General features: G+C 45.3%; 1 protein-coding gene across 1 annotated transcript in view; it reads left to right on the top strand.

Annotated features, from left to right (window-relative positions):
* Positions 1-4,984: 4,984 nt before the first annotated feature.
* Positions 4,985-8,568, top strand: part of FASN (fatty acid synthase) — a 75,120-nt gene continuing 71,536 nt past the window's right edge. Inside the window, exon 1 of the mRNA XM_044297363.1 lies at positions 4,985-5,154. The gene's annotated coding sequence lies outside the window, so the exon portion shown is untranslated. The remainder of the gene's footprint in view (positions 5,155-8,568) is intronic.

Raw genomic sequence — 8,568 nt, 5'->3', positions numbered from 1 at the left:
CTAGTGAATGACCTGCAGAGAGCTGGGACCAAAGTAACAAAGACTACTATCAGCAACACACTACTCCGCCAGGGACTCAAATCCTGCAGTGCCAGACGTGTCCCCCTGCTTAAGCCAGTACATGTCCGGGCCCATCTGAGGTTTGCTGGAGAGCATTTGGATGATCCAGAAGAGGATTGGGAAAATCTCATATGGTCAGATGAAACCAAAGTAGAACTTTTTGGCAAAAACCTAACTCGGAGGAGAAAGAATGCTGAGTTGCATCCAAAGAACACCATACCCACTGTGAAGCATGGGGGTGGAAACATCATGCTTTGGGGCTGTTTTTCTGCAAAGGGACCAGGACGACTGATCCGTGTAAAGGAAAGAATGAATGGGGCCATGTATTGTGAGATTTTTAGTGAAAACCTCCTTCCATCAGCAAGGGCATTGAAGATGAAACGTGGCTGGGTCTTTCAGCATGACAATGATCCCAAACACACCGCCCGGGCAACGAAGGAGTGGCTTCGTAAGAAGCATTTCAAGGTCCTGGAGTGGCCTTGCCAGTCTCCAGATCTCAATTCCATAGAAAACCTTTGGAGGGAGTTGAAAGTCCGTGTTGCCCAGCGACAGCCCCAAAACATCACTGCTCTAGAGGAGATCTGCATGGAGGAATGGGCCAAAATACCAGCAACAGTGTGTGAAAACCTTGTAGACTTACAGAAAATGTTTGACCTCTGTCATTGCCAACTAAGGGTATATAACAAAGTATGGAGATGAACTTTTGTTATTGACCAAATACCTATTTTCCACCATAATTTGCAAAAAAATTCTTTCAAAATCAGACAATGTGATTTTCTGGATTTTTTTTTCTCATTATGTCTCTCATAGTTGAGGTATACCTATGATGAACATTACAGGCCTCTCATCTTTTTAAGTGGGAGAACTTGCACAATTGGTGGCTGACCAAATACTTTTTTGCCCCACTGTAAGGCCTCTTTCACACTACAGTTTTTTGCGTTCCGTATACGGTCCGTTTTTTGCGTTCCGTATACGGTCCGTATACGGAACCATTCATTTCAATGGTTCCGCAAAAAAACGGAATGTGTTCCGTATGCATTCCGTTTCCGTATTTCCGTTTTTCCGTTCCGTTGAAAAGATAGAACATGTCCTATATTTGGCCGAGAATCACAGTCCGTGGCTCCATTCAAGTCAATGGGGCCGCAAAAAAAACGGAACACATACGGAAATGCATCCGTATGTCTTCCGTATCCGTTCCGTTTTTTGCGGAACCATCAATTGAAAATGTTATGCCCAGCCCAATTTTTAATATGAAATTACTGTATACTGTATTTGCCATACGGAAAAACGGAACGGAACAACGGAACGGAAACGGAACCACAACGGAAGCAAAAAACGGAACAACGGATCCGTGAAAAACGGAACGCAAAACACTGAATGCAACATACTGTAGTGTGAAAGAGGCCTAAGAGAGAAAGAAACGTTGTGAATTATGTAATAAACAGAGAAAAACAATCCTGATCTTGGGAACCAAAGATGTGGAAGGGATCCTGCAGGACTGTCAGCACTTCCTGCAGGATCCATTTGCCATATCTGAGCCTTACAGAGTCGACATCCCCTTTAAACCATGGTGCACCAAAACAAATTTATAGGCCACGTACACTGATCCAGGAGATTGTGATTCCCATTAGGCCCCATGTGCACAGGATGCATGGCTCCCTTGTACGACGTCTGTGGCATGTACGGAGACATTGGGGGAGATTTATTAAAACTGGTGTAATGGAAAATGGTTGCCCATAACAACTAATCAAATGCCACTTTTCATTTTCCGAAGGAGCACTGAAAAATTAAAGGTGGAATCTGATTGGTTGCTATGGGCAACTAAGCCAGTTTTTCTTTACACCAGTTTTGATAAATCTCCCCCATCCTCCCCTGGAATCCTCTATATGAATAGGAGGCACAGTACGGGCTCTGTGGACCTCTATGGAAAACCTATGGCAGCACTGTACAATATCAATAAGGTCCCTTGTAGCATATGACTGCATTTCAATAGGACGCTTCCCAGATGCCTTATACTGCAGCTGCTTTGAGATCAGTAGTTTGCAATTATGTCCTAATTAAAAAAATAAAACACTTCTGTCAGAAAGAGATATTCGGGGAGATTTATCAAACTGGTGTAAAGTAGAACTGGTTTAGTTGCTCATAGCAACCAATCAGATTCCAGCTTTCATTTTTCACAGCTCCTCTGGAAAATGTAAGGTGGAATCCGATTTGTTGCTAGGAGCAGCTAAGCCAGCTCCTTTGGAAAATTAAATGTGGAATTCGATTGGTTGCTATGGGCCAAACACCAGTTTGATAAATCTCCCCCATTATTTTTAAAAATCAATAATTATAGAAAACTATTTATATTTTATTTTTTGCCTGTTTTTCATTTTGGCTTTATTATACCATTGAGAATTGAATAGAAAATATAGTCCCTCTATAGCAGTCAGCATATGACTGGTATACAGATAAGTGACCTACTGTTAGTTTACTGCTGCTGTGAGGGGGAGGTGCTATCTGCTAGTATAATAGTAAATGTAGGATTGGGATAACGGTATGACAGCTCTACTGTCCTCTTGAGAGGCCTAGATACAGGTGCCCACAGAAGAGCCATACACACATCCAGACAAGGACACAAAGTTGGAGCCATTACAGGCAGCCTTGTGGACTACACCAAAACATGGTCAGAGTATAAAGTAGCTGATTCTAAAAAATATGATGGTGCTGGGAAATATTTAGGGTGGGGGCATCTCAAAAGGGTTTTATAACTTGACATAAATTGGGTGCAATTAGTGATTCTAATACACAGCGGAGGGGGGTCATCCAAAGGGGAAATAGAGCAGTTGCCCATAGCAACCAATCAGATTAGAGATCTCATTTTTCAGAGGTTCTTCAGAAAATGAAAGCATCACCCTGATTGGTTGTCAGGGGCAACTGCTCTACTTTTCCTCTACACTGTTTACAGCCGTGTCCTCCATGTTGGACGGTTACGTCTATAGACAGCTGTGGGGAAGTAGGTATCAGTTCTATGGCCGGCACTTGTGTGTGGACATGGCTACCACATCGGTGACTTACAGATTTATTATGTTTTAGACACTTTTTGCTCCTCACTAGATGAAAGTGTCTAGAAAAGGTCTGGTGGAGCTAAAAGTGAGCAAAATGTATTAGCGACGTGCCCCGAAATTTTGGTGCAAAAAACTGGTCTAAAATAAACCAAGAGCTGACACGGCTGTCAGTACAGCGTCTATCATGGCTATCTAGGTGTTCCATGTGATAAAGCCTGTGCACGTCTCCTCGAGACCATCATTATTAATACATCGGCAGCTGGCACATTATATCATATATGTGATGTTATATGACTATATGATAACACAATAATATACCAGTACAGCTGGCACATCATCATAGGGACATCTGTGACAGGCACATCATCATAGGGACATCTGTGACAGGTACATCATTATAGGGGCATCTGTGACAGGTACATCATCATAGGGACATCTGTGACAGGTACATCATCATAGGGACATCTGTGACAGGTAAGTCATCATCATAGGGACATCTGTGACAGGTACATCATCATAGGGACATCTGTGACAGGTAAGTCATCATCATAGGGACATCTGTGACATGTACATCATCATAGGGACATCTGTGACAGGTACATCATCATAGGGACATCTGTGACAGGTACATCATCATAGGGACATCTGTGACAGGTACATCATCATAGGGACATCTGTGACAGGTAAGTCATCATCATAGGGACATCTGTGACAGGTACATCATCATAGGGACATCTGTGACAGGTAAGTCATCATCATAGGGACATCTGTGACAGGTACATCATCATAGGGACATCTGTGACAGGTACATCATCATAAGGACATCTGTGACAGGTACATCATCATAGGGACATCTGTGACAAGTCATCATCATAGGGACATCTGTGACAGGTACATCATCCTAGGGACATCTGTGACAGGTACATCATCATAGGGACATCTTTGACAGGTAAGTCATCATAGGGACATCTGTGACAGGTACATCATCATAGGGACATCTGTGACAGGTACATCATCATAGGGGCATCTGTGACAGGTACATCATCATAGGGACATCTGGGACAGGTATATAATCATATGGACATATGTGACAGGTAAGTAATCATAGGGACATCTGTGACAGGTAAGTCATCATAGGGACATCTGTGACAGGTACATCATCATAGGGGCATCTGTGACAGGTACATCATCATAGGGACATCTGTGACAGGTACATCATCGGGACATCTATGACAGGTACATCATCGGGACATCTATGACAGGTACATCGTCATAGGGACATCTGTGACAGGTACGTCATTATAGGGGCATCTGTGACAGGTAAGTCATCATAGGGGCATCTGTGACAGGTACATCATCATAGGGGCATCTGTGACAGGTACATCATCATAGGGGCATCTGTGACAGGTAAGTCATCATAGGGACATCTGTGACAGGTACATCATCATAGGGGCATCTGTGACAGGTACATCATCATAGGGGCATCTGTGACAGGTACATCATCATAGGGGCATCTGTGACAGGTACATCATCATAGGGGCATCTGTGACAGGTACGTCATCATAGGGGCATCTGTGACAGGTACATCATCATAGGGGCATCTGTGACAGGTAAGTCATCATAGGGACATCTGTGACAGGTAAGTCATCATAGGGACATCTGTGACAAGTACATCATCGTAGGGACATCTGAAGTGACTTACAGCTGAGGGGTCAGGCTGAGTGAGTGGCAGCTCTTCGGGTCAGTGCCGCAGGGCTCCCCGCTCCGACTCTCCCCGCTTCTCCTCCCCTCTCTGGGGGGCGGGGGGATCACCTCGGAGCCCGGCCTCCCCTCTCATTGGACGGCGGCGGGGAGAAGCTGTCAGCCCATGTGGCGTGGCCGGCAGAGGATGTCTGTCATTTAAAGAGTGAGGCTGAGAGCTCCGAGACATCCCAGAGACTGCACCGGCAGGGAGGGGGCACTGGAGAGACCTCAGCAGGGAGGAGACATCTGCTGCTGCATCACCTGCTCAGCCATTGCAAGGAGAGACAGCCTCACAGGCAGAGAGGTAAGTGATGCCAGGAGAATGGAGGGAGGGACAGGGGCGAGCTGCTCTGCCAGACAATGGATGGCAGTGCCAGGATGCTGGGGGCCCCGCATGCTGATGCCCACTGGAGGGCCAGGAATTTGTATTCTATTTAGCCTTTTGTATTATCTTATTTTGCTAAATCATCATGAAATGTTACATTGATGCACATACCAGGGTCATGGTGTATCCATAGGGCAAGAGGGCCCCCACCTGGCAGCTACATGTCCGCCTTTCATTCATAGGTCTGGCTGTGGGCTATAAGATGAGGGCAGTGCCTGCTGAGATCCAGGGATCCTGTCCCACTGGTACCAGCAGGCACCATTTTGCCTCCCTGCTGGCGTCCACCGTACTGGTTGCCTATAGAATCATTTCGGCTGATGATTTTGGAGCCAGGAGTTAGTATGTTAAAATTCTGTGTTGACATGTTTTTATTTTATAGTTTTTATTTATTTTGTACATTTTTTAATTAGGTTTTCTAGGGCAGATATTGAGCCCTGAGATAATATCAGGACATTAGGGAATTGCTTTTTATGCATTAGCGTAGGTTTACCAGTGTAATGACAATCCCCTTCAGATGCTGTAGGGATGTTGGCGCTGTAGTGGCATCACTACGCCTTCTATGAGGGTATCAGCTCACAGTCTTCCTCTGATGTTGTCCTCTGAAATCTCAAGTGATCAGCAAAGGTGGAATCTCCCCTTAAATGGCAAATTCAAAGACTACCTGGAGAATTGGTCCTGAAGAAACTTTTACCCACGGCCACGTTCACATCTACATTGTTATTTCCGGTGTTCTCCTCCTATATCAGAAGTCCAGGATCAAGGATCAGACATGAAGGGCCTCCGACGGATCCCATTGACTGTGATAGGGGGCGTCTCTGAGCTGTTTTTAAAAGGGGTTTTCCTCTGGATAGATCATCAGTATCTGATCGTTGGTGGTTTTACCAGTCAGCTGTTTGAGGAGTCCTTCTCGCAGCTGACCCTAGGCCGGTGACGTCACGTTCATCGGTCACATGGCCTAGGCACAGCTCAATCCCCTTCAAGTGAATGGGGCTAAGCTGCGATACCGAGCACAGCCACTATACAGTGGACTGCGCTATGCTTGGCGAGCTCACAGGAGCGCCATGGCCTTCTCAAACAGCCGAGATCCCCCACCGATCAGATACTGACGACCTATTGTGAGGATAAAAAGGTGGAAAGCCCCTTTAAGGCAGCCTAACGGGGCCTCCAAAGAAGCCTATTGTTCCTGCAACAATTATTGTAGAGTTTAGGAGCCCGACTAAATTTTGGGTAGCCGGATTATATGAGCGTCCATAGAGAGAAACCCCCCCCCCCCCAAAAAAAGTTAGACACCACCAGAAAATATCTAAGAACATCGGGCCTAGTCCTGACTAAATGTATTATCATTTGTGAATGAATGAATGAATATGAGGGAAGGAAGGAAGGAAGGGGTCCTCGAAAATGTACAGTCTTCTTTAATGCTTTAGGCCAGGTGGACACACTGGTCCATGTATTTATGGTGACCCAGGAACCTGATCTTCATAAGTTCCACCATATCAGCCATGGTCACAGGTGAATGAGTATATTCTTCTCTAAATTTAGTGTAGGTGTGTCAGACGTGTTCATTCTCTCCTACAAAGGCTTCATTCACACGTCAGTGAATCACAGACGTGTTCTGTCCATGTCCTCCACACGGATCCATTGAATTGCATAGGTGTTCACATGTTGTTTTCCACGGACCGTGGTTCTGAGGAAAAGAACAGAGGCGTGCAGTACTTTGGTCCATTTTCCAGCTCATGGAACATTGCTAGGAGATTCTGTGGAAGAAGGATGGGCCACCTTCCGTGAAAACAGATGACACGTAGAGGTAAAGAAAACTGACCGGAAATGGTTGAAACCCAAACATCGTCACTGATGAAACATGAACCGTTCTTTTTTTTTTTTTTCACGGATGAAGAATGAACACGGGCGTGATGGTTCTTCTCCTCCATGCTGCTCTCATTGAAGGAGATTTCTAATAAGAACATTTAATTATACGTGGGCAAACCCACTGATGTCCAGATCTCATGAAGGTTATTATTGGAATCCACTTTTAAGATAATTTTATCTATAAATTTATACAATCCCTTCCTGATCCAGTAAGGGAATTGCTTTATCTCCTTGATCAAATCAAGGATTTGTAGGGCACGACTAGTCCCATCTGAATCCTGCCTCGCATCATGGCCGGTAGCTTCACAAAGGAGGCATTTTCCTAGCTGACATCTAGAAGCCTGCATGTGTTAAGATGGTGCTCAGCTCCTTAGGCACAAAATGCCTTCTCTTACAGAAGCTGCCTGAACGTCGCGCGCTCCTCCGAGTCTCGTTCTAATTCACAGCTAAGAGTGAACCAGGTCCTAGCCATGGGGAGAAGGGCCCCTTTGCTAATTCAACACGGCTTTGTGTTGGTATCGGAGGGAGACATTCACCCCCTCCCCTTCTGCATTACCCGCCTGATGGCGAGATGTTTTGTACAATCCATGGATGTCAGGGAAGGAATGAGATATTATTTCTGAAAAATACTCAAATTCATTTTCATCTCTATGGGTAGAGTGTTTCCACCTGTCCAGCTGGTTCTTGGTTAAATTGTTTTCTAGAAAGCTGCCGGTGACCCATATAGCAGTCATTCCTGCCCTAGATATGTTCCTCACATATCAGGAGACACCATTGGGGGCCATGATATTGTCACTGAGCTTCGCAGAACCTGTTGTCATGGTAGTAGTCCGTCCTATTGTTTATATAGCGATGTAGTGCTGTACAGAGATTGCTATCATTCACAGTAAGGCTCTGTCCCCATGGAGCTTACAATCTAAATTCCTTTTGTCAAAAACACACATGCTCCCTTGGTCTAATTTCTTAGGGAGCCAATAAGCCTAGCAGGTTGGGAAATCCGTGCAGACATGTGGAGAACGTACACACTCCTTACAGATGTTCTCCATGGTTAGATTTGAACCCACAAACAGCTGAGCCACCCCATAATTTGGCCCTGAACCCGTGGTACTGGTGGAAGTCTGCTGGAGCCTCCACCACAGCTCTCACATGGTCCTTTGTGGTACCTTGTTGCTCTTGTGATAGAAGATGTTTCAATCAAAAGAGGTGCAGGAGCATCAACACGTGCCACATGGCCTCCATTCTGGGAATTGTGAGGGATCCAGGTTTATCTTCTCACAATGACATATGGTGGAAGATGCTTGGAATCCAGATTTAGTGCCCCTGCCTTCCTCAGGTGGAGGGGGGCCTTAATGTTTCTGCTTGATGTAATATTACTTTATGATAAGACGGCTGTGGATTATAGAATCTACCACATGGGTCAGCTACCGGAGCAACTGGAAACTGGTTCATCATGTTCTACAAGGATGG

This window comes from Bufo gargarizans, chromosome 6 (genome assembly GCF_014858855.1).
Source record: "Bufo gargarizans isolate SCDJY-AF-19 chromosome 6, ASM1485885v1, whole genome shotgun sequence".
Lineage (NCBI taxonomy): Eukaryota > Metazoa > Chordata > Amphibia > Anura > Bufonidae > Bufo > Bufo gargarizans.
Note: the sequence above shows the minus strand (reverse complement) of the source record. Positions and strands in the feature narration are given on the sequence as shown.